This window comes from Diceros bicornis, chromosome 33 (assembly GCF_020826845.1).
Source record: "Diceros bicornis minor isolate mBicDic1 chromosome 33, mDicBic1.mat.cur, whole genome shotgun sequence".
Classification (NCBI taxonomy): Eukaryota; Metazoa; Chordata; class Mammalia; order Perissodactyla; family Rhinocerotidae; genus Diceros; species Diceros bicornis.
This window is the reverse complement of record NC_080772.1, coordinates 22,312,063-22,336,298: the sequence shown is the minus strand read 5'-3', so window position 1 is coordinate 22,336,298 and position 24,236 is coordinate 22,312,063. Positions and strand designations below refer to the sequence as shown.

General features: G+C 37.5%; 1 protein-coding gene across 14 annotated transcripts in view; it reads left to right on the top strand.

Moving 5' to 3' along the window:
- Nucleotides 1-24,236, top strand: part of NCOA2 (nuclear receptor coactivator 2) — a 282,839-nt gene that overhangs the window by 81,996 nt on the left and 176,607 nt on the right. For 11 of the 14 annotated variants that reach the window (XM_058528854.1, XM_058528860.1, XM_058528864.1 and 8 more), the window contains one exon: nt 11,601-11,657. The exons of 1 other annotated variant lie outside the window; for it this stretch is intronic. The gene's annotated coding sequence lies outside the window, so the exon portion shown is untranslated. Of the gene's footprint in view, nt 1-559; nt 621-6,296; nt 6,372-11,600; nt 11,658-24,236 lie in introns of those variants that run through there. 2 more of the 14 variants (XM_058528855.1, XM_058528858.1) reach the window with 2 other exon arrangements.

The following is a 24,236-nucleotide window of genomic DNA, read 5'->3' as shown; positions in this document are numbered from 1 at the left end:
CAGCAAAATGTCTGCTTCTAAGTATATAGGGACCTGGTGATAGCTCCTCTCTTCCTGTCTCCATGCTGTAGTTGTGGCTTGACTGCTGGAGCACTCTTGTCTAGACCTGCAAGAGAGAGAGGAGTGTTAAGTTTCTTTGGGTAGAAACAAGAACTTCTTGATTGGGGGTTCATGCCCAAAATTAATTTTCCCCATGGTGCCAGAGGGGAATACCTATGTCTGTGTGTGTGTATGTGTGTGTGTATATATATATACACACACACACTTTTATATATTTTGTATATATATATATATATACACACACACACACACAAAATTTTAATATATACTATTAAAATTTTTCCCCCAAATCTAGGGAACTGACATAGGATTGCCAAATTTTGAATTTTGTTGTTATTACATGAAAAAAAATGATCATCTACTATCACCACCATTTCAGAAAATAGAAAATTTAACCCCACAAAATAATAAGTTTCTGATCTAATAATAAAGGAGGATCCTCAAATTTAATGAAATTTAGCTGTATAGAAAAATAAAGCACTACATTTTTCTCATTTAGGTTTAAACCTGGAAAAACTTTGTTCTCGAACTACAGTCAAGACACACTTTGGAAACCACTGGTAGGGCCTTTTTTTTTTTTTAAAGATTTTATTTATTTATTTTTTCCCCCCAAAGCCCCAGTAGATAGTTGTATGTCATAGCTGCACATCCTTCTAGTTGCTGTATGTGGGACTCGGCCTCAGGATGGACGGAGAAGTGGTGCCTCGGTGCGCGCCCGGGATCCGAACCCGGGCCACCAGCATCGGAGCACGCGCGCTTAACCACCAAGCCACGGGGCCGGCCGTAGGGCCTTATTTTGATTTGTCAGCAGTTTTCTAAAACCAAAAGCTGTACATGAATCATTTTTAATCCACATTTTATAGTCATATTTGTTATGTAAATAATGGGGAAAATTAACTGGCATAATGACCCTTATGAAAAAAACACGTATTTTAGTATATGTTACTAGATTCCTTTTCACTGCAGAAACATTTTAGTTTCATTAGGACCTGTGAAACAAAACCAGATTTACTAACTAATATAAACAAAACTAGCAAATGAACAAGATTTAAATTAACAGCACCATGCAGTGTTGTCTGGCTATAACAGTTGTTGTTTACAATCTGCTGAGCTCAGGTTCCACTGAGTTCAGCATATACTGCTATTAGCTATATGAAGAGATTTCACATTTCCCCCGTTATTTTTCTTTTCTTGAACTTACAGAAAACTTGTCCCTCAAGACTGGATACGAAGACGTTAAAATAATACTAGCCTGTAATCCAATTGTAGGCACAAATGCAAGTACTGAAATTAAATGGCAACTGTATAGTGGTCATCTATATGATTTAGTGTATCCATATGTTAAGTAATTTTAGATTGTCATCAGAATGAAAATATGATAATAGAAAACTTAATGGATATTTCATGAACATTTATATACGTTCCTGGTCTTTGGAAATCCCAGTTTGAGGAAAAATTCAGCGGTAATAGGTTGTGTTGCTAGCTATCTCCTACCTTAGGTTTTAGAATTGTTTTATTTTCTTTTTTAATGCAATTCCTTGTGTTAGACAAAGTCCACATTTTGTCACAGCCTTTTAAATTTTTTTCTTCACTTCTGTCTTTTATCCTATGGTAGCGTAGTATTTCTTCCATTTTCTTATGTAGGCACAACAAGCCAATAATTGAATAATCTTGTTAGTGAAACATTTTAGGGCAATTCGTTGGGTTGTATCTTTAGGTGAATTGATGCCCGTGGCTGTTTCCGTAATAACAGGATGTTAGAAAGCATCTTGTTGATATCAGATCCTTTTTTCTGGGGGAGATAAGGAGATAGGTGGAGGAAGCAGTGCAGAGGCGTGGAGCCTGGCAGAAGGAGCTGTGATGGAAACAACAGGGGGAGAGCGCAGGTCTTGAATTCAGAAAGACCTAGATTTCACTAGCGGTTCTTCTTGCTTTAACTTGAGTAAATCACTTCTCTGACTTTCAGTTTCCTCATCTGCAAGATGGCATTGACAGATGGCTATTTATGGGAAATATTAAAAATAATGCATGTAAAATTTGTAGCAGAGTAACTGATACCTGATGCTTAACAAAAGATGGTTCTCGTCGTTATTCTGTGTGTTTAGGATGTTAGAATGCTCATCTCCAGATCTTTCAAGTTCTATTTATATTTGTATTGTTAGATATTTTATAAATAAATTCTAGATTCACGACTAAGTTACAAGCCTCTCTGGTGCCTTTTTTTGTACATAACGTACTTCTGTGATGGGAAGGTTGACACATATTTGATGATGATTTCCATAGCAGTTAAGATATGATGGTAAGGCCAGCGATTTGGGGGTAATATTTATTTCTGGATTCCGGGAAACTCCCGTTAGTCACAAGATGAACAGGAGAAGCACTATAGAGGTACTAATCTCTTTGAGCCTCAGTTTTCCATCTTTGTCAAACTGAGTAATTAAAATAGATTATTTCCAAGTTTCTTCCAGATCTAAGTTTTTATTCAAAATGGTACTCTTGCCATAGAATCCAATTTTCTCCAATATTCTTCAATGTTTTTGTCAGAACCTAGACACGTAGTAAAATGAAAAAGTGCACTTAAAATTTTTTAACAAAAAGGGAAACTCTATGTAGGTCCACACAATGAAGCACATTTTTGATGAAGTATCTTTTTTGATAACATTTCCTCTGAGTGACACTTGGATCCATGGGTTGACTCAGTGAAATCATCCAGAGACAATAAAAATTCGACTAGGTACTAACTGTACTCCAAGGATAAGCTCTCCCTTTTCCAGCCCAGTAAGCTGCAAAGCTTTTCTCCTAGTAGTTTAGTGCTCGTTTTTGGAATACCATATTCTTTCTAGAACTCTGTAAAATATTGCTACAGTTAATTACATATAAAATTGTAATGTTACTCAAAGAAAAAAGCCTTTCTGTGATACAGAATTACAGCCATGAGCACATATTATACAGACATGTGAGCTGTTTTCAACTTAAAAATAAATATTCTTTTGGTGCTTGCTCCTTTGTTTTTTTGATGGATTGGTGTTGCCTAGTGGGCAGAGTAGTAAGAACATGGCTCTTGGAGTCAGGCAGACATGGGTTTGACATCAGCTGCATCACATGTTCTTTAACTTTAGACAAATTGTGTTACCTCTTCTTGGTTATAAAATGGTGTTATATAACATCTTCCTTTTTAAGAAGACACTCTCCTACCCTCCTTCATTGTGTGCATTAAAAAAAAAATGAGTGTTCTCTTTACTATGTTGAAATGATGATTATCTCAATGTGGTCATATACTGTTGAAAGATGTGGCCTCCCTGTAGGAGGTGGGAATTGACAATGACAGTCATTTGGGAAGAGGCCCGTCCTCAGAGAGGAAGCAAACTCAGAAGGGGGCCTTTGGTGGACAGAAGGTTTGTGCTGGTCCCTGTGAGGCTGGTTTTGAGGGTCCTGCTAGGTATTGGGGGTTAAAGACTGCCTCTGTGCTATGTAGACAGATCATATAATTTTAATGTTACTTTTGGTTCACTCCCTTTTGTCACCCCATAGTCTTGAGGTAAGTATTATACAGGCTTGTCTGCGCCATGCTCAGAGATATGAAGGGAAGAAGGGTTCCAGGCTCATTTTGTATCGGTCAGAGTGGTCATTGCAGCATTAATTAGGGAGAAAAACCCAGGGAGAAGGTGAGTGTCTGAGAGGAGTTCACAGCCCTATTCCCTCGCTCTAAGTGGGTTTTTTCCCTCTACTGTTAATATTTGCAGGGTATATGTTTTATTTTGTTAAGGAAGGTGGATGGTTCCTCTCAAACTGGTTTATTGTGAAAAATAAACTGATAATATGTGGCAATCCTGTACGGCTATTCTGGTGTATACAGTAGGCTTCAGTAACTGTTCTCATTTCAAGGAGAAGGAAGAGAAACATTTAGGGCAAAAATATCTACATTATTGGGAGAAAAACAGTTAAAACTCTCCTCATAGTGTGTTGGGGCCTGTTATTTTGAGGGACTGATTGGTTATCAGGTTGGCATGTTCCGGTTTTGGTGGAGAGTTATCCCTGAGCCTTTTATCTCTGTTTAAGGAAGATTAGTTTCTGCCCAGTAACTTATTTCTTTTCCTCTCCTGTAATTCTATTAAAGACTATTAATATTGTGTGAGTTTTTTGGCTGAGCACCCTAATTAAAGCCCCAGAGCTTCTCTAGGAGCGTTGTTTAAAAAACTGCTAGTCCAGCAGCAGGTTGTCTTAATCAAAGGTGGATGAAACCTTGCCCTTGCCCTCAAGAAGCTCACAGTCTGGAGGGAAGAAACATTTTAGTGCAAGATAGTAATGATCGCAGTCATTTGCACATGCTGCGTTGAAGTCCTTATTTCCTATTCACTTGTCAGCACTTTGACTTTCTCCAGTCTGATTTATGTCTTTATCTTTCCAATGAAACTGTTCTTAAGAAGGTCATCAGCACTTTCTGCTTGCGTAATCAAGTAGAAACTGTGTAATTCTCAGTAGCATTGAACAGTGTCGGCCGCTCTCTCCTTCTTGGAACAGTCTCTCGGATTCTGTAGTACTTGTCTTTGCTGGTCTTCCTCCTCCCTCGGAGGTAGTTTCTTCTCATTCTCCGTGGCCAGTTACTTTTCTACATAATTTTTAAATGTGGGAGCTTCTTAGGGCTTAGTTCCAGACTCCCAGCTCTCTGTTCTTTATGTCTTCCGCCTAAAAAATCTTAACTATTTCTATGGATTTTGAATGCTATTTTTATGTTAATGACTCCAAATTTGGTATCTTTAGTCCTCTTCCAAATTCAAGCCTTGTACATTCAGCTATGTATATGAGATTAGTTTTTCTTCTAGGTTTGTCTCTGGGCAAGAATACTACTCTTTGGAGAGTTACTGTTTTATGATAGTTGCTTTATTGTATTGGCTCTGACCATGGTAGATGAGAGACAAAGTTGAAAGGATGGTCACATGAGATCTGTGAATTTGTTGGGTTTGTTATTTTTCACCATATCATACATATCAATTGTGTATGTGTACCTACCTGTAGCTTAGCAATTTTTAAACTGATGATATATCCTTTTCTATATATCTATTTTAATTGTCTTAGGAATTTTTTTACATTTAGTATGGATGAAAAATTATTAAACTATAAATCTAAATTTGTACTTGTTTAACTTATGATTAATTGTACTTTTTGAAGCATTTTATTAAATTGAATTAGAATAACAAAAGGATATCTTAAGATTGACTTTAATTTTAAGCATCGGTTTTAGAAAACTGAAGATGTATCTGAGTGAATAATAAGCAGAATGAATAGTTGCAAAGAATAATTAGGTTAGTTAATGTTTATATTATAAGTTATAAGAGCTAAATGTCATTTTAAGGGGGTCTTGACATGATACTGCTGACCCTCTTAAAATGACTTTGGAAAATGAAATTACTTGTTAAAGAGTTTCATTAGTTAAGAGTCATTGTACTGGAGGCAGAACCCTTTAAACAAAGAAAGAAAACATGAGCTTGTCTGAAGTATATGTAGAAGTTAATGAGTTAATTTATAAATTATTCTTCTGTGGTCTAGATGTTAATTTTAGCACCATCAACTTAATAATTGGGGAAGACTTTTACCTTGCATATTATAAAATAAAAATATAATGTCCTGTTCAGGGGCCGGCCCCGTGGCGCAAGCGGTTGGGTGCGCGCGCTCCGCTGCGGCGGCCCGGGGTTCGCTGGTTCGGATCCCGGGCGCGCACCGACGCACTGCTTGGCAAGCCATGCTGTGGCGGCGTCCCATATAAAAAAAGTGGAGGAAGATGGCCACCGATGTTAGCCCAGGGCCGTCTTCCTCAGCAAAAAAAAGAGGAGGATTGGCAGATGTGAGCTCAGGGCTGATCGCCTCACAAAAAAAAAAAAAAAAAAAAAAAAATATAATGTCCTGTTCAATAATTTGAAATAGTTCTCATAGTTAAGACCTGAAAGTATGACTTTCCTCTTGATGTTATATGATTTGAAACATCTGAGTTAAAGTTGTGTTTTATGTTCAATTGTTTGGGAGTTTTTGTGCTTTTAAGCAAAAAGTGGAAAAATATTGTACTAATCATGTATTATAGGTATACGCTTGTGGTGAGTTTGTGTTCAGATGTGCTTGGCTGGAACTGTTGAAAAATCTTAAGTATCTGAGCAGTACTTGTAGCTTTTTCTTCTTTTCTCCATGCGTCCTCTTCATTTCTACCAGCCCATCTGACTGGCTTGATGACTGGGGTGGTGCTGGCTAAATAACAAGAAGACCAGTAAGAGGACCTGTGTTGGACCATGAAATATGGCGGTTGTAGGGCTCCCCTTTAGGTTAGTCATCTCTTTCCAATAGCACGTGCCATATGCTCTGTTGTCCATCAAAAATCAAGTTAGTTGTTTTGTTGGCAAATGTATTTTCCTTTGTACACCAACGCTGATGTGTTGGTGATGACTTCCTTTGATTGGTGGCAACTTTGCTTGAGGAAACTGTGAGGCTGCATTTGGGTCAGGAAAAAATAATGTCAAGATTCAGTAACAATGTCAGCCGGGGGTGGATGATGTGGGGAGTACACCTTGCTGTTCTCGTTCATACCATACCAGAAACCTCAGGAAGGCAGTTTTCAGGTTGATCACACTTTTACCATGTTTTTCAAGTCAAGTTGGCAACAATGATAGTGTTATTAAAGCAGTGAACTTCCACAGCAGCCTGGTGGGTAGGCGCATGCATGGACTCTGCAGTCAGACTCGGGCTTAGAATCCAGGTGTTGCCAGTGGCATTAGCTTTGTCACCTTGGACAAAGTACTTCACTTCTCAGGTAAGGTTCTTGTATCTACAAAATGGAGAAGATAGTAGCAGTACCTACCTCACAGGATTGTTAGGATGATTTAATTAGCTAGCACATATAAAGCCCTCTGCCCAGTGCTCTCGCAAAACAAGTGTTCAATGAACGATAGCTATCCATGGTGGTGGTGTTAAATCAAAACAGCAAAATATGGCCGTTCTCTCCTTCTAGCAGTCATAAAGTGCTCTTCTAGTGAGTAGTGGAGATGTCACTTCATTTTCTTCCCAGCTTACTTTGCTTCCTCTGGCTCTGTTCCTAATTGTCCATTTAAAAAAGAAAAAATAGGGGCCAGCCCTGTGGGTTAGCGGTTAAGTGCGCGCCCTCCACTGCTGGCGGCCCGGGTTCGGATCCCAGGCGCACACCGACGCACCGCTTGTCAAGCCATGCTGTGGCGGTGTCCCATAGAAAGTGGAGGAAGATGGGCACGGATGTTAGCCCAGGGCCGGTCTTCCTCAGCAAAAAAGAGGAGGATTGGCATGGATGTTAGCTCAGGGCTGATCTTCCTCACAGAAAAAATAAATAAATAAAAAGTAATAATAAAATAAAAGAAAATATTGAGCATATCTCCTCCTATTCTTCCCCCACCTTTTAAAAAATCATCAGCCTATAGCTTTAATGCTGCCAGAAATCTTTTTATGTGTGATGTAGGTTCAGTCCTGATATTTTGCCTCAAAGTAATGATGTGTTACTTGTGTAGCCTGCTAGCTGATGCTGTAGATGGCAGATGTTCACACCACCATTTGCTAATAGAACTACCTTTATTCCTTAGAGCCCTTTACTCACACAGTAACCTTAGCTGTCACATAGGAAGAAAGAGCAGGGATACAGAGGAACATTTTAAAAGATCATTTAAAATTTTTTTAGCATTTAAGAAATTGAGGTATAATTTGCATACCGTAAAATGCACCCATTTTAAGTGTATTAAAGGCTTAGTTTTAGTAAATTTTTCCAATCATGTGTGTCTCATGTTTCTTATACATGTTTCTTTAGCATCACCACACTCCAGTTTTAGAACAATTCTCTCAGCCCAAAAAGTTCCCTTGTGTCCATTTTCAGTCCATTTCCACTTCCCCTTCCCTGACCCAGGGCACCACTGATCTGTTTTCTGTCTCTATAGTTTTACGTTTTCTATAAATTTCAAATAAATGGAATCATACAATATGTTGTCTTTGTGTCTGGCTTCTTTCATTTAGCATAATGTTTTCATTTAGCATTCATGTTGTTGTAAATATCAGTAATTCATTCTTTTTTATTATTGAGTGGTATTCCATTGTGTAAATGTACCACATTCTAAAAAAATCCATTCTCCAATTGATGAACATTTGAATCGTTTCCGGTTTTTGGCTATTCTGAACCTAACTGCTAGGAACATTCGTATACAGCTCTTTTTATGGTTATCTGTGCCCAAGAGAAATGAAAACACACGTCGGTGTGAAATTGTTGGGTTACATGGTGAGAAACTGCCAAGCTGTTTTCCAAAATGGCTGTACCTTCGTACTTTCCCACCAACAGGGAATGTGATGTGAGGGTTCTAGTTTATTTATATCCTTGTCAACACTTTAGATACTTTACTAGATGTCTAGAATGTTTTGTTTTGGTTTTAATTTCCATTTTCCTAATGGCTAATGATGTTTAGTACTTTCTTGTGTACTTTTTCCATTGTATATCTTCTATGATGTTATCAAATATTTTGCTCATTTTAAAAAGTTAAATTGTTTATTATTGAGTTTGAGTCCTTTATATATTCTAGATAGACGTCCCTTATCAGATAATTATTTAGCTCTTTATATATTCTAAATGCATGTACTTTATCAGACAATTATTTTGCCAATATTTTCTCCCAATCGGTGGCTTGTGTTTTCATTTTTAAAATTATGTCTTTTGAGGAGCAAAAGTTTTAATTTTAATGGAGTTCAATTTATCGATGTTTTTCTTTGATGGTCTTTTTCTTTTGTATTTGGTGTCATATCTAAACTTTTTTTGCCTAATCCATGATAATTTTCTCTATGCTTTCTTCTGTCAGTTTTGTAGTTTCAGTCCTTACTTTTATTTGTCATCTTATCCATTTTGAATTAGTTTTTGTACCTGGCGCAAGGTAAAAGTCAAGGTTCTTTTTTCCCCGTCCCTATCTGTGACCAGTTTTTGGCACCATTTGTTGAAAAGACTGTCCTTTCCTCATTGAATTACCTTGCCATCTTTGTTGAATATGAATTGATATAAATGTGTAGGTCTCTTTCTGGACTCTGTGCTCTTCTATTGATTATCCTTATACCAATACCCCACTGCTTTGGTTATTGTAACTTTATAGTAAGATTTGAAATTAGGTAATATCTTTCAACTGTTGATGCAATTTTAAAGTAGCCCTGGTTCAGAATTTTTCAGCAGTGTCTGTTTATGTGTCTCTCTGGAGGATTATGGGCAGATTAAGTCATTAGGACATCCCAGGGAAAATCAGTTCTGCTTGGGGTGGGATAGGCCTGAGGCTTCTATTTTTCATCACTTTCTTGAGTTACCTATCGTAGCTAGCAGCGTTTAACAGGATTGTACTTGGCAGGATTGTAATTATAATGCCTACTATGTACCAGGTACTTTCTGTAATTATCTCATTTAATACTTCCAAGATGCTACAAAGAGGACATTATTATCCTCGTTTTATAGTTGAGTCCACAATAACATTTCCTAGGTCATATACCTAAGCTGCTGCTAGTGATAGAATAGTATTAACAGCAGCAGTATTTACATGGTAAAACCAGATTTTGAAACCTGGTTGTCTGATGATGCTTAGAAGATTGACATGTATCCCTCTGCTTTTCTTGCAAGGTTTCTCTTTCCTTCTGTCACTCTGCCAAGCCCAGGGCAGTCTTCTTCCCCTCTCCTTCTCTCGAAATGCATTCCTGCAGGAGCTTGTGAAAACTATCAGGACTGATAGAAGAGTAATGGGATGTTTATTTATTATAGGGTTGTTATTGCCTGTACTACTGCTTTAAATAGCTATTATTTTCCCTTAGTAACTTATAAAACATTTTGTAATTCTATGTTTTAAATATTTTATTAATTCTTCTTGTTTAAAATGTTGCACCAAGGTATCATTATACTGTGGAAATTGTCCACGTCTTCATGTCTCTTATATCTTCATGTCTCATGTATCTTTCTTTACCATGGATACATTGGCACTTTTTCCTCATATTAGCACATTAATAAAAACTTACTGAATAGTATAGATCAAGCAGTAATAGTTTAATATCATCATTCCTATGAATATGACAAGTTCCAGCTCTTGATTGTTGCATAGTGTGATGTCCTTGAGGAAATTAGTGGTTGGTGTAGAATTATCATGGGCTTAAGTAGGCCAGCATAATGAATACATTCACCCCAGTGGTGCTGGGAAGAACCGATGACTCCTATTATATAACAGTTTATTGCACACTACTCACTGCCACTTGAGGAGAATCCATCCATTCGTTTTACTTATTGTGATAACTTCTTATTTGCGTACAGATTTCCTTTTGTTTTTCATGAATCATCTCTGACTAATACGCTAGCAGCATTTCATTACATATGATGATCTCTGGACTGATCAGATCCTGATAAAAGTCAAAATGCATTTTTTTCTATTTCTTTGCCCTTTAGACCACTTAGGTTATGAAATCAGATGTTTCCAGTGCCCTAGAAAAATGATAATTTGGATATTAAATTAACATTAGTTTTTTTTCTACTATTAGGTTCTATTTATTATTCTAAAGAGTTAAGGGCTCTTAAGAGAGTTAATACTGTTTTAAGTTTAATGATGAATCAAAGTATGAATTATTACGGATTGGTGTCACCTGAAGGAAAAAAAATCTAGTAGCTCAATTGTAAAAACATTCCTTGAAGCTGATTAAATCTAGTAGTATATAATGGTTTAAAAAAAAAGACATAAAAGCATTTTTCTTGGGTCCATCAAATAGTAGTAAACATGAATACATAAGCACATATTTGTTGTGTTCGTATTCCTCACTGTACATCTCGGAAACAAACTTCTTTGGCGCGGTGAAAGTGATTCTTGTGTGTGTCAGAGAAAATGCTTCAGGTTCCTTCATAGTTAAGCCATTTGTTCTCAGAGATATATGCCTCGAAGAAACTTGGTGAGCAGTTGCCTGCATTATTGAAAATGTTCAGTTCTTCCTTTTTTTATCCACATTTGCTCTTGCAAATTGTTATGAGATAGAGTTTTATTTCAATAATTATAAGCCTTTCGATTCCATATAGATAAACTGGTAAATCACGGTGAATGAAGATCGCTGTGTGAATTTTATTTATTTCTTTATTCCACAAACACTTAACGAGCACTGTGTTACTGTGTGCTAGGCACTGGCCTAGCCCCAGGAGTGCCGTGTGGAAATGGGTTGCTTGAGCCCCCTCTGCTTTTACTCAGCTTTCAGTGCTAGTTGATTAGACAAGCAGCCTCAAGAAAGTGCACTAAGTGTCATGGCGGGAACTCAAAGTTTGTAGGTTAGACACCTCATAATTCACAATGAAATGTGGCCTTACATATTTTACATTATCTTATACAAATAGAAGTAATGCAGCAAGTCTACCTCTGGATTTACCATGCAGTTTAATGGAGAGATGTTATTATGAGGATTACTTTTATATTGGTCGTAAAAATCACGTCCATTCTAATGAGTCTAACAGGATTCTGCATTTTTTAATTCTTGTTTCTTTGTTGATATTGCAGATTTCTCTTGGATTTGGCTACAAATTTATAGATCTTCTGCACTGTGTACAGGCACAGGTGAGTTAAAATTAAGCTTTTCTGTCTGAATATTTTCAAGTAAAATCAAATATTTAAAAATTATTCTATTTATAGTTTAGTAAAATAATATGTAAATAAAATGAATATAAATAAAAAATGTATATTTGTCCACATTTCTGTTTTATTATGAAAATTATCTATGAATGTGTTGTAAATGACATTGGAAGGTAAAACGACCATATCTGTTTATCAGTGTTTACTGTGTATATTTGGGAAGAATTTACATCTACCTGTAGGATGGGATGAATTATAATTTCATAGCCTGGCAGAATGTTTACATTTATTTTTATATGTAAATAAAAGAATAGCTGTTATAGATTTTGGCATCAAATTTCAGTCTTATGGGGGTAGATGCTTGAAATTTAATGAGCAGGCTTTCCTTGTCCAACCAGTCTGAGATAGCTTCTCAATCACTCCTTATCACACAACCCTGGTTTATTTTTATCATAATGTTTATTATCAGGTGATACATTCTTATTTATTTCTTTATTAAAGTCTCCCCTACTAGACTATAAGCTCCATGAACATTGGGACCTTTTTATCTTGTTAAAAACAGTATCCCTAACCCTTAGGATAGTGTCTAGTGTGTGGGAACCACTCAATAAATGTTCGTTAAAGTAATTCTTGGGTAAAAGATATTAAGAATTTATTTATATTCAGAGTCATTGAACTGTGCACCTGTAAATACAAACTAGAAATAGTTCCTTATACTTATTTCTAAATATGAAATTAACTTATATCGGACACTTAAAGTATATAGCTCTTAAATGTTATAAGAAATTTCCTGTGTTGCATACTTTATGAACTCAAGTATGCTTCATCAGGGCAGAAGTCAGAGGCTCATGCTTCCAATTCCATATGTATTTTGTCACTACCCTAGAAGGTTCTTATGATCAAGTAATGGACAAACCTGAAGCAGGTGTGGGAGCTTCTCACCTTACTTGAGCTGGATCATGCTACCGTAGTGGATATGTTTTGTGATATCTTTATAGTGAGCAAAGTAGATTGGAAAGTTGTCCAGTTTTTTCTCTGAAAATCAATCAAGTTAAAATTTTTCCACTACCTGTTACCGGATACAAAATGCAACTGACTTAATTAGATTCCTGTTTCTAGATTGGGGAAATTTTTTTGTCGTTTTTCATCCGTCTTGATTGATGTTTGAATTCATTATCAAGGACAGCTATAGCATAAGCTGACCATCCATTTCCTTGTATCTTTGGCAGTTTTCTTTAAGTGTTCCAGGATATTGGTTGCTGTTTTGGGGTTCTTGTTTCTTGTTTTCTTTTTTTTTTGTGAGGAGATCAGCCCTGAGCTAACATCCGCCAATCCTCCTCTTTTTTCGCTGAGGAAGACGGCCCTGGGCTAACGTCGGTGCCTATCTTCCTCCACTTTATATGGGACGCCGCCACAGCATGGCTTACCAAGCAGTGCGTCGGTGCGCGCCCGGGATCCGAACCAGCGAACCCCGGGCCGCCGCAGCGGAGCGCGCGCACTTAACCGCTTGCGCCACCGGGCCGGCCCCTCTTGTTTTCTTTTTTGATCTGTTTTACCTTCTTCAGGCATTGGTCTCTCCTTCTGCCACTATGATTTTTCATTTATAGAAAGAACTAAGTCTGACCTTTAGGTTTTTTTTTTTTTTAAGTCAAATTTTAGGAATTAAATGGCCATTTCTTATTCACATCTAATTTACAAGTGCAACTTGCAGAGATTCCTTTGTTAATACTAATAACAGCAGCTATTACTTACTGCTCTCCTAACTGTGTGCCAGGCATTATGTAAGTGCTTTCAGTTATCTTCAGAATAACAGATAAGGAAATTGAAGCTTAGAGAGGTTAAGTGATTTTTCCAAGGTTGTATCAAGTGAGTGGTGGTTTGCCACTCCAAAGACCTTGATCTGAACCACTCAGCTCCATTTTCTGCCTAAATAGCCCTGAGTACAAGCATATTTGTGGCAGTAAGTGTAATGTAGGGAAATCGTGTTTATATTGGAGGACTTCAGAATTAATTTAAAAGTCAGACATTATTTTGCTTATATTTCATTAGCAAGTCTTAACTTTCAACCTTTATTTCAAACTGTGAAACATGACGACTCATTTGAAATTTAATAACTACGTAAACAATTTAAAGTTCCACTCTGGCACTTTTATTGCATACTCACTCTTTTGGGGGGCAGGTACATGGGGGAAAGCCATTTGAATTCCTTTTTCTATTATAAACGTGGTATACTGTGGATCAGCATTCTTCATCCCTTGCAATATTAGAAATTTTAGGTTACAGGTGGCATCTGTGGTTTTTGGATGAATCACTTTTCCTACAGAGAACAGGTTGTGTGAAATATAGTGACTATAGAATTACTTAGAACCCTTATCTTGGAACGTATAGTAATTTACATCTCTGAGGAAAAGTTTTTAATTATTTGAGAAATGAAGTGGCATAGTTTCGAGGTAAAGCAGAGTTGGTTCAAATAGAACTTCAGCTTATTTAGTTTATTTTTGAGGCAGAGAAGGACATGTTATATAAACATTTTGAGTCTTAAATGTTTAATATTGTGGAGGCAATGTTGTTGAATACATGTTAAAATTTTTATTTGAAAACATGATTAATTACGTTTTCTCACACTTTCCAAAAGGACTGTATCTATGAGTGTAAATGCAAATTCCAGATTTGAGTATATGGAAAGGGAGTTCTGTAGTTTCAATGAAAAAGACAAAATTTATTTAACAGGCTGAACTGTGCTTTGTAATCTACAGCTACATTAGTATTACCATTCCAGTCTCACATTTTAGCATTTTTAAAGTTCACCAATAAAATTTTCTTAGACTTGATAGTCAAAACAGGAGCAAGCATTAGATAAATCTGTTTGAAACATAACCTTGAAATGTAATTTTCCCTTCACTGTGGAAAACTGAACTCACTGTGGATTCGTACGTACTTTGGGTTTATTTATAAGTTCATTTTCTCTCTGCTAAGATTTGGGATGGGAGGGCAGGATGGGATAGGGGGGTGAAGGATTCTTCACATGTGTTAGGTGGAGCCTGACTCTTGAATATTAACATATGGAGGGAGAAGTTCTCCCAAGTACAATAAAGCATAATATACTTCTTATGATACTAAGACACTTTGTTGTTATATACGAATTGCTAAATACTGAAAATTATATTAAGCATATCAAGACATAAAAGCAATTATGTGTATATTGGATATGACATGGTTGAAAGTACATTGCAAATGAATATTTTTTGGATTTTGAATTCTTTCTTTGTTCATATATGTGAGAAGATTTGTGATTAGATATCTGATTTAACAGAGAGACGTGTAAATGCCCATGAAGACCGGCAGCTTGGTTTGAGCTACAGATCTGAGGCTTTGAGCACTGGCCACTGAAAATCAGTATTAATCTAAACAGAAATTTAGAATATTTAAATACATATCTTTTGCTTTAGGCAAAAGCTGCCGACATTTAATTGTATTGCTCCTTTTGTGTTATTGCCTTCAAATGTCAGCATGGTAGGCACTGTGATCTGGAAAATAACAAATATTTTGACAGTTGACAAAATGGCCTCAATCATTTAGCTATTCAAGCTAGAATCGTAATCCTAGCCCCCTGGGTAGACTCCTCTGCTCTTCGTATGTAGAATGGACTGCTGAGTTCAGGACAAAACAGGCTTACTGGTAGGTGGAAGTTGTCTTCCAATGGGTGTTATTGACACAAAGCCATCAGTTGGAAACTATTTGTATGACAGGCCATTTTTTAAAGCATTTTTACTATTCTAGTCTCCTGTCTTGTTTATGCACACATTAGTGTAAACAGGTTGGCTTAGTTTTCCCATAAAACTACACTCGTGCAGCACCGTTAACTCTCCTTTCTCTTTTCCCTCCTTCTCTTTACCTTCAGACCATCCTTCCTTCCTTCTAGCTCTCCTTTCAGAAACATTTATTAATAATTCATATTGTGCTAGCCTATGCTAAGTGCTGTGGGAAATATAAAGAATTATTACCAAAAATTATTAAACTGGAAAAGGAATATCAATGCAAGTTTAATTCCGTATTTCCTTGCTCAGTATTTTTACGTTGAATTTTGGCTTTCTGATTTTTCTTTTAAAGAAAAAACCTAAGCATTGATTTCTGAATTATATGTCTATTCCTACTAAAAGTCTTAATCTATCCCTGCGAGCAGAGGTTCAGGCAACAGCACCAACAGCAAAAGCTGTCTATTGTAAGTAGATGTTTTGTTTATATGGAGTTAACAGTGCTTTAAAAGTGTGCTCCTGGGAAGGTACACACCTCGTGAGGTAGGTGTGTTGTGCTTAGTGGGGTTGAGACAATCACAGAGTCAGGCAATCTTCATTTATTTTTTATTTTTTTAATTAATTTTTTTATTGAGGTCACATTGGTTTATAACGTTTTAAGTTTCAGCTGTAATCATTATATTTTGATTTCTGTATTGCCTGCATTGTGTTCACCACCAAAGTCTAGTTGCCGTCCGTCAATGTGCAAATGTGCCCCTTTACCCCTTTGCCCTCCGCACCCACTGCCCTTCCCCTCTGGTAACCACCAATCTGTTCTCTGTATTTGTGTGTGTGTTTGTTGTTGTTGTTTTTCTGTCTTCCACATACGAGTGAAATCCTAAGGTATTTGTTTTTCTCCATCTCTGACTTCGCTCAGCATAATATCCTTAAGCTCCATCCATGTTGTCGCAAATGATGATTTTGTCTTTTTTTATAGCTGAGTAGTGTTCCATTTTGTGTGTGTGTGTGTGTGTGTGTGTATGTGTGTATTCTTTATCCATTCATCCATTGATAGGCACTTAGGTTGCTTCCAACTCCTGGCTATTGTGAATAATGCTGTAGTGGACATAGGGGTGCATTTATCTTTTTGAATTAGTGTTTTCGTGTTCTTTGGGTAAATCCCCAGAAGTGGAATAGCTGGGTTGTATGGTGTTTCTATTCTTAATTTTTTGAGGAATCTCTATACTGTTTTCCATAGCGGCGGCACCAGTTTACATTCCCACCAGCAGTGTACAAGGGTTCCCTTTTCTCCACATCCTCTCCAACACTTATTTCTTGTCTTTTTAATAATAGCCATTCTGGTAGGTGTAAGGTGATATCTCGTTGTGGTTTTGATTTGCATTTCCCTAATAATTAATAATATTGAACATTTTTTTGTGTGCCTGTGGGCCATCTGTATATCTTCTTTGGAAAAAATGTCTGTATCCTCTGCCCGTTTTTTTTTTTTTTTTTTTTTTTTTTTGTGAGGAGATCAGCCCTGAGCTAACATCCGCCAATCCTCCTCTTTTTTTGCTGAGGAAGACGGCCCTGGGCTAACATCTGTGCCTATCTTCCTCCACTTTATATGGGACGCCGCCACAGCATGGCTTACCAAGCAGTGCATCTGTGCGCGCCCGGGATCTGAACCAGCGAACCCCGGGCCACCGCAGCGGAGCGCGCGCACTTAACCGCTTGCGCCACCAGGCCGGCCCCCTCTGCCCGTTTTTTTCATGGAGTTGTTGTTTGTTGTTGAGTTGTATGAGTTCTTCGTATATTTTGGGTATTAACCCCTTATCAGATATATGATTTGCAAAGATCTTCTCCCAGTGGGTAGCTTGTCTTTTCATTTTGTTGATGATTTCTTTCAGGCAATCTTCATTTAGAAAGGTGGCATTACTATTTCTATAAGTACAACCAAGCAAAGTGATGTTAGTAAGCATAGTGCATTGCTGAAAAATATACCAGAAATGTGGGAGAACCTGATTTTTCTAGTTAATCCAAATTCTGGGAATAGCAAAATTTAGAATTACAGACAGCAATTTAAAAACATATATTTTTATAAAATTCATAAGGATGTTTCTTGAATTGTAAGAGAGTTGAGTTCAGTTTAGAGCTATTTTACTGTGAGAGCACTGTTCATTTTTTTAACTGAGAGTTTCTAAGTGTGACTTCTGTTGACATAGCTGCTATTCTTTGGAAATAATTAAAATTAAAAGTATTATCAGTCTATGCCTTGTATAGATCTTTTGAGTTAGCATGTCTTGGAGGAGGTGGTTCTGGAGTCAGAGTCTTCTGAGAAAGTGAGAGAGGGCTCTGATTTCTCAGCTGTGCTTTTCTGTACTGTAGAACAGGTACATGTGTGCATGGGAGTGGGGAGAAGTGGTTTGCAGATTGTTAATAAAATGTGTGTTCTCTTGCCCCTTCTTGTTATTGGCCTTTAGATTTCAGTTCAAACTTGTGTATTCTACTTATCTGGATAGTAGAGTTGTTAGCTTTAAGGAGAAGGTCTCTGATAAGTAGAATTTCACCTAAGTGCTACTGTAGTGATGTTAGAAATACATGGCATTTGATTTGGGTCAGTTAGTAGGATTTTTAGCTATGCCGTTCCCTTTCACTTCGGAAGGAAAGTGACAGATCTGTGTTATTTTCTAGGCAGGTGTTGAATTTGAGGCAGCTGACCTTGCCAGAATCCCCTGAAAGATAAAACAGCAAATAAAATCACGCTGCTTCCGTTAAACACCTCATAGTTTATTTTTGAAGCTCAGATCATTTATGTCATATTCCACTGTTTACAACTTCTAGATGTAAGGGATAAATCGAGCATTTATTTATAAAATTATTCATTTCCATAAAATTAAAGTAGGTTTTTTTCTTTCTGTGATTCTTTGGCATTAAGAAATAGATGTTTCTATTGAGACTCAGAAAAACTGTAGAAACCCAGAGAAGTTAACAGTAAATTTTGCTAATTGTGATTTTAACCTAATTCCATGCATTAGATTGTCTAAGCATTGTTTGCTGCTTCATGAATGATTCATGGGTGTCTATAATCAATGGAAATGTGTTTCTTGTCGTAGTGTCAGCTACACTTCTGCCTTCTCATCCAAAAAGGGCAAAGGGAGAGTAAGAAGTATGTAGAATTTAATAATGGGTAAATGGAAGTTTAACCATACACTAAATTTATGTAGGCCAGTTTTGGGGGATCTCTTAAGTATGTGTCTCCATGCAAGGTGAATTTTGTGGTGCCGTAGTCTATAGAACTGTTTACCTTCGTTACTTGTTGAAGTATTCAAAAATATTGAATTGATTTAGAATTGATTAATTTGAGGACTTCACTTCCTTTAAACCAATAGTTTTGGCCTTTTTGGTGCCAGTTATAGGCATTTCATAAGTGGAAATCATACATTTGAAATTGTGTGGTTTCAGCCTAAAGGAATGGGAGTTTGTTACCGTCAGCATCACAGAACTGGGGCGCAGTTTTACTCTCCCCCTTTGAGAAGGGGAAAGGACGGGAAAGCGAGCATGTGATAGGCCAGGGGGCGCTTCAGCGGGAAGATGAGCGGGGAAGCTTGCGGGGACCTGGCAGTGCCTTCCTCACGCGAGGACTGAGGCCTTTGTCTTTACTTACGCTAGGAAAGATTGTCTGTGAAAGAAGCACCTCTGTCGTAATTATTGCATTGGTAGCTTAAATTAGATGGAGTACAAGCCAAAGGAAACAGTTGATCTCTCAGTTTCTTTCAATTCTTTGTCATTAAAAAAGCTGTTCGATCTAGATTTCCAATTTTTCCTCTTATATGATAGTTCAGAAAATAAACTTCTGTTTCCTAGGTTTTGAAAGAGTGTGAAAATAGGAGATAGTTTTGGACTACTGTATTTTGTAAACTGTATTGTGGTTACTCATGCTATGATATTTGAATAGAATAGAAATGTAAAATTCCTTTGAGTTAAACATCTGTTAGACAAATTAGGTTGGTTTCACATGTATATATTTTTATATCCAATGGTAGCTTTTGTTTTATTAACCTAGTGGAATCTAGATTTTCTTTGGAATATTTAAGTGTTTCTCTAATGTAGAAGTTAGATGTTTAATGTTGCTGCTGCTTTGAAATATCCACAAAGTTTCATAAAATCTTTATTGTCTAACACCTAAGTTATTACTTCTTAGAACTTGTTAACTGACATATTTATCTTTCAAGGTCAGGTTCAAACTTTCTCTTTAGGGCCGGCCCCGTGGCTTAGCGGTTAAGTGCTCGCGCTCCGCTGCTGGCGGCCCGGGTTCGGATCCCAGGCGCGCACTGACGCGCTGCTTCTCCGGCCATGCTGAGGCCGCGTCCCACACACAGCAACTAGAAGGATGTGCAACTATGACATACAACTATCTACTGGGGCTTTGGGGGTAAAAAAAAAAAAAAAAAAAGGAGGAGGATTGGCAATAGATGTTAGCTCAGAGCAGGTCTTCCTCAGCAAAAAGAGGAGGATTAGCGTGGATGTTAGCTCAGGGCTGATCTTCCTCACAAAAAAAAAAAAAACTTTCAAGTATCTTTTGAAAATATAAAATGATAGCCTTTTATAAAATACTACTGTTATCTTTTAAATGTGTTTTTATTTTAGCATATCCTAAATGCCGCTGCATATTGCTTTAAATCATGAGTGCTCACTATGTCTATTTCCCATCTTATTTTTTGCCTCCTTATTTAGAATAAAGAATACAAAGACCTTTCCCCTTTCACACCACAGTGGCTCATCACCAGTGCTGTTTAACCCCAGAGCCAAATACTGCCTGTGGTGCCGGCCACAGTCGCCGCAGACATTGTGCCGTGGTGGCCATCCTAGAGTCCCTGTGGGATCTAGAACTGCCACACCAGGAGCCCATACACTTACTTCATGACCCTTTCTCATTTTAGAGATAGAAAATAAGAGGCATTTATTTATTATTTATTTATTCCAATAAATTTGATATTTTGAGCTTATGATGATATTTCTACTTTAGTGTTTTTTTTTGTTTTTGTTTTTTTTTTTTGGTGAGGGAGACTGGCCCTGAGCTAACATCTGTCACCAGTCTTCCTGTTTTTCCTTGAGGAAGAGTGGCCCTGAGCTAACATCTGTGCCAGTCTTCCTCTATTTTGCATGTGTGCATGTGGGATGCACCACAGCACGGCTTGGTGAGCGGTGTGTAGCTCTGTGCCCGGGATCCAAACCTGTGAACCCCAGGCTGCCAAAGTGGAGCGTGCAAACTTAACCACTATGCCACTGGGCTGGCCCTACTTCAGTGTGTTGTTGTTTTTTTTATTTTTTGTGAGGAAGATCAGCCCTGTGCTAACATCTGCCAATCCTCCTCTTTTTGCTGGGGAAGACTGACCCAGGGCTAACATCCACGCCCGTCTTCCTCCACTTTATATGGGACGCCGACGCAACATGGCTTGCCAAGTGGTGCGTCGGTGCGCGCCCAGGATCTGAACCAGCAAACCCCGAGCTGCCGCAGCAGAGCACGCGCCCTTAACCGCTTGCGCCACCGGGCCAGCCCTACTTCAGTGTGTTTTTAATTAAGTCTTTAGTTTTACTGAAGTTTCTGTTGATTAAGGGTCCTATTTCCTACTAAATTTCCAGGGCTGATTATGAAAATGACATATCTGGTCATTATTTATATACCACAATGAGGTTTCATGAGGTAGTTCAAGTTTTCACAGTGTTTTGAAGCAGAGATACATATAGCTTACCTTGAGGGATAGAGAGAGAAAAGGAAAAACAAGTATTTACCATTAATTTTGGCAAGACATGGCTCTTGGCCTTTACATGTGCTGTATCAGTCTAAACTCTGGATAAGTTCTTTGTGTCAGAATGTGAAGTATGTTTTGATCATGTCTAAATCATCTTTGATTTGAAGTTGAGACTAAACCACTTTTTATTTTCAAAGCATTCAAATTTTATATCCTGGGCCGTAATGTGTATAGTGAAACAGAACTTGGTGTCTTTCAACTCATCTGCTTTTAATTGAATCTTGTAACAATTGCAGACATTTTGTGCCACCTTCTATACTAGTTAAGTGGGAAAAATGATTCTGATCTCAGAAAACAAAGTTTTGATTAACTTGATCCCATCAGATACTGCAAAATGAGCTTTGTCAGAAGCAAGTGCTCAAAAGATGTAAATCAAGAATGTGAAGGGCCGGCCCCGTGGCTTAACAGTTAAGTGTGCGCGCTCCGCTGCTGGTGGCCCGGGTTCGGATCCCGGGCGCACACCGACGCACCGCTTCTCCGGCCATGCTGAGGCCACGTCCCACATACAGCAACTAGAAGGATGTGCAGCTATGACATACAACTATCTACTGGGGCTTTGGGGGAAAAGTAAATAAATAAATAAAAAATTATAAAAAAAAAAAAAAGGATGTGAAGGAAATTGAATGAGAAGCATCCTGTTTCATTAAAATCTTTTTTCATTATATAGAGCCGTGTGTCAGTTAATATTTTTTCATCGTTTTAATCACAGAACATTTTTAATGTGATAGCTGCCCATATATGCACATGTAATTTTTCTGCATCAATATATATGTCATTAAATATATAAATTTGTTTTATCTGAGATAACATTACTATATTACCCAAGATTAATAATCATGATGGGACTCCAAACAGGTAGAAAGTAGGACATGAACACAAATTAAGATGTATGTGTTTTAAGTCATCCATTTAATTAAATGTACAGTTACTTATGTTTGATTACATTTCATAGTTATAGGCCACTCAGCAATGTGGTTTCAATACAGAGACCTGGCTGTGGAACCAAGTATTATCAACACAAGATCCTGTTTCAATCATAGTACAAATGGGAGAGAAAGTTCTTGGAACTGAAATATCATTTGTAATTGCTAGCATGCATATTATGCCAATCATGTGCCAGGTAGTATTCTAAACTCTTCTCGTAATAATCCACATAATCCTCAAAAGAAACTTAAGTAACTGCTATTATGATCTTATTTTAGAGATGGGAAAACGAAGGCACTGAGAGGTTCAAGTGACTTGCCCAGTGGTGCACACCTAATTTAATTAGCTGGTTAGAGCAGAAGTGGGATTCAAACCCAGTCTGTTAGTGGTAATTTTTTTTTTTTAAACCAGAAATTGAGTTTATTTGGGAATAGCAGAGGAATTGCAATTTGGGAAATGCTATAGCAGGCTATAGGCGAGTCCACTGGGGGTTTGGGGTGACTTGTATTTATAGGCAAGGAGTGCAAAGAGGGGGAGTCCAGCCGGAGTCCAAGTGGTCAGTTCACTGGCTTTAGGATGGGAAGCGATTCTTGGTGGATGTTCATTGGTTAGGAGCTAAGTCTTGGTCTTCTATAAATCAGGTATTTAATTGAAATCAGTCTCTCGATTCTTAAGTTCTGTTCTTCTGAAGGCACATGCGTGAGATTCTCTATTGCGTATCCTCCAGTTCCTCTTTAGGTTGAAATCCTTTTACATTTCCTCCTCTTGATCAAGATCTTTTGCAGAAAGCCATGTCATTTAGGCGATGTTTCCCTTCTTTTCTTCCTCCTTTTTTTTTTTTTTTTTTAATCAAAGACATTGTTAGATGGAGAATGTGTCTTTTGGAGCTGAGGAGGACCATCCTCGAGTGTCTTGTCCCATGGAGGAGGGAAATAGCAAGTGCATTTCATTGGCCTCACTTGGACAACAAAAGGAACTAGAAATAAAGAATCTCAGTTTTGGGCCGGCCCCGTGGCTTAGCGATTAAGTGCGCACGCTCCGCTGCTGGCGGCCCAGGTTCGGATCCCGGGCGCGCACCGACGCACCGCTTCTCCGGCCATGCTGAGGCCGCGTCCCACATACAGCAACTAGAATGGATGTGCAACTACGACATACAACTATCTACCGGGGCTTTGGGGGAAAAATAAATAAATAAAATCTTTAAAAAAAAAAAAAAAAGAATCTCAGTTTTGCTTCTCTCGAGTGGTTAGCTCAGTGTCCATGGTCAGTTGAGTTTTAGGGTAAGCATAAAAATGGTATTCTTAATAGTGCACACGTTGGTAGTGTTTTGCCTGTGAAAGTTTACTTATTACATAGGGGAAACTACAGGTGCTCTTAAAAAATAAAAAACAAAAAAAACAGACCAACAAAGCCAAAAAAAAAAAAAAAGATTAGTAATCTGAAAATAAAGTTGCAAGCTAACCTCCTCAGTATGGATAAGGCTGTGACAAGGCTTAGCATTGTGTTTGCTGTCTCCTCCCTCCCAGTGAGGGTCTGGGGGTCCATATCATTGTGGCTACTAGTAAAACTGAAAGCCCATCAAGTTGCTAAATTGTATATTATATCAGAAATGATTATCTGACATTAATTAATAAAGGAAAATGCAAGTCACAGAAATGATATTAAGCTGTTCCTTGGTTTCAAATGAGGTTACACAGATAATTCGCTCAATGAGATTTGCATTTAGATGTTCTATTAACATGGGTTATTTTGTTTTGAAGGATAGAAAAGGGGGCTAGCCCACTTTCTTTTTCATGTTCTTCTCTTTAAAAATAATTTTAGAAGTTTTCCTCAATTAAAAAAATCTTAAAAAGAAATTTCTTGGAATTCCTGTAATAAAAAATGTTATATTAGGACCCTTTCACACAAAGAGAAGAGAATGTTCAATTCAAAAGCAAATTTCAATTTTTATTAAGAAAATATATTTCTAAGAGTGACTAGAGAGTCCTTTCAGTTACTTAAAAAAAGCTTAATTTATGTTGAAGTACAGTTTCTATTTCATGTTGACTGTTTTTCAGATAGTCATAATCGCAACTAACAGACATGGCATTTTA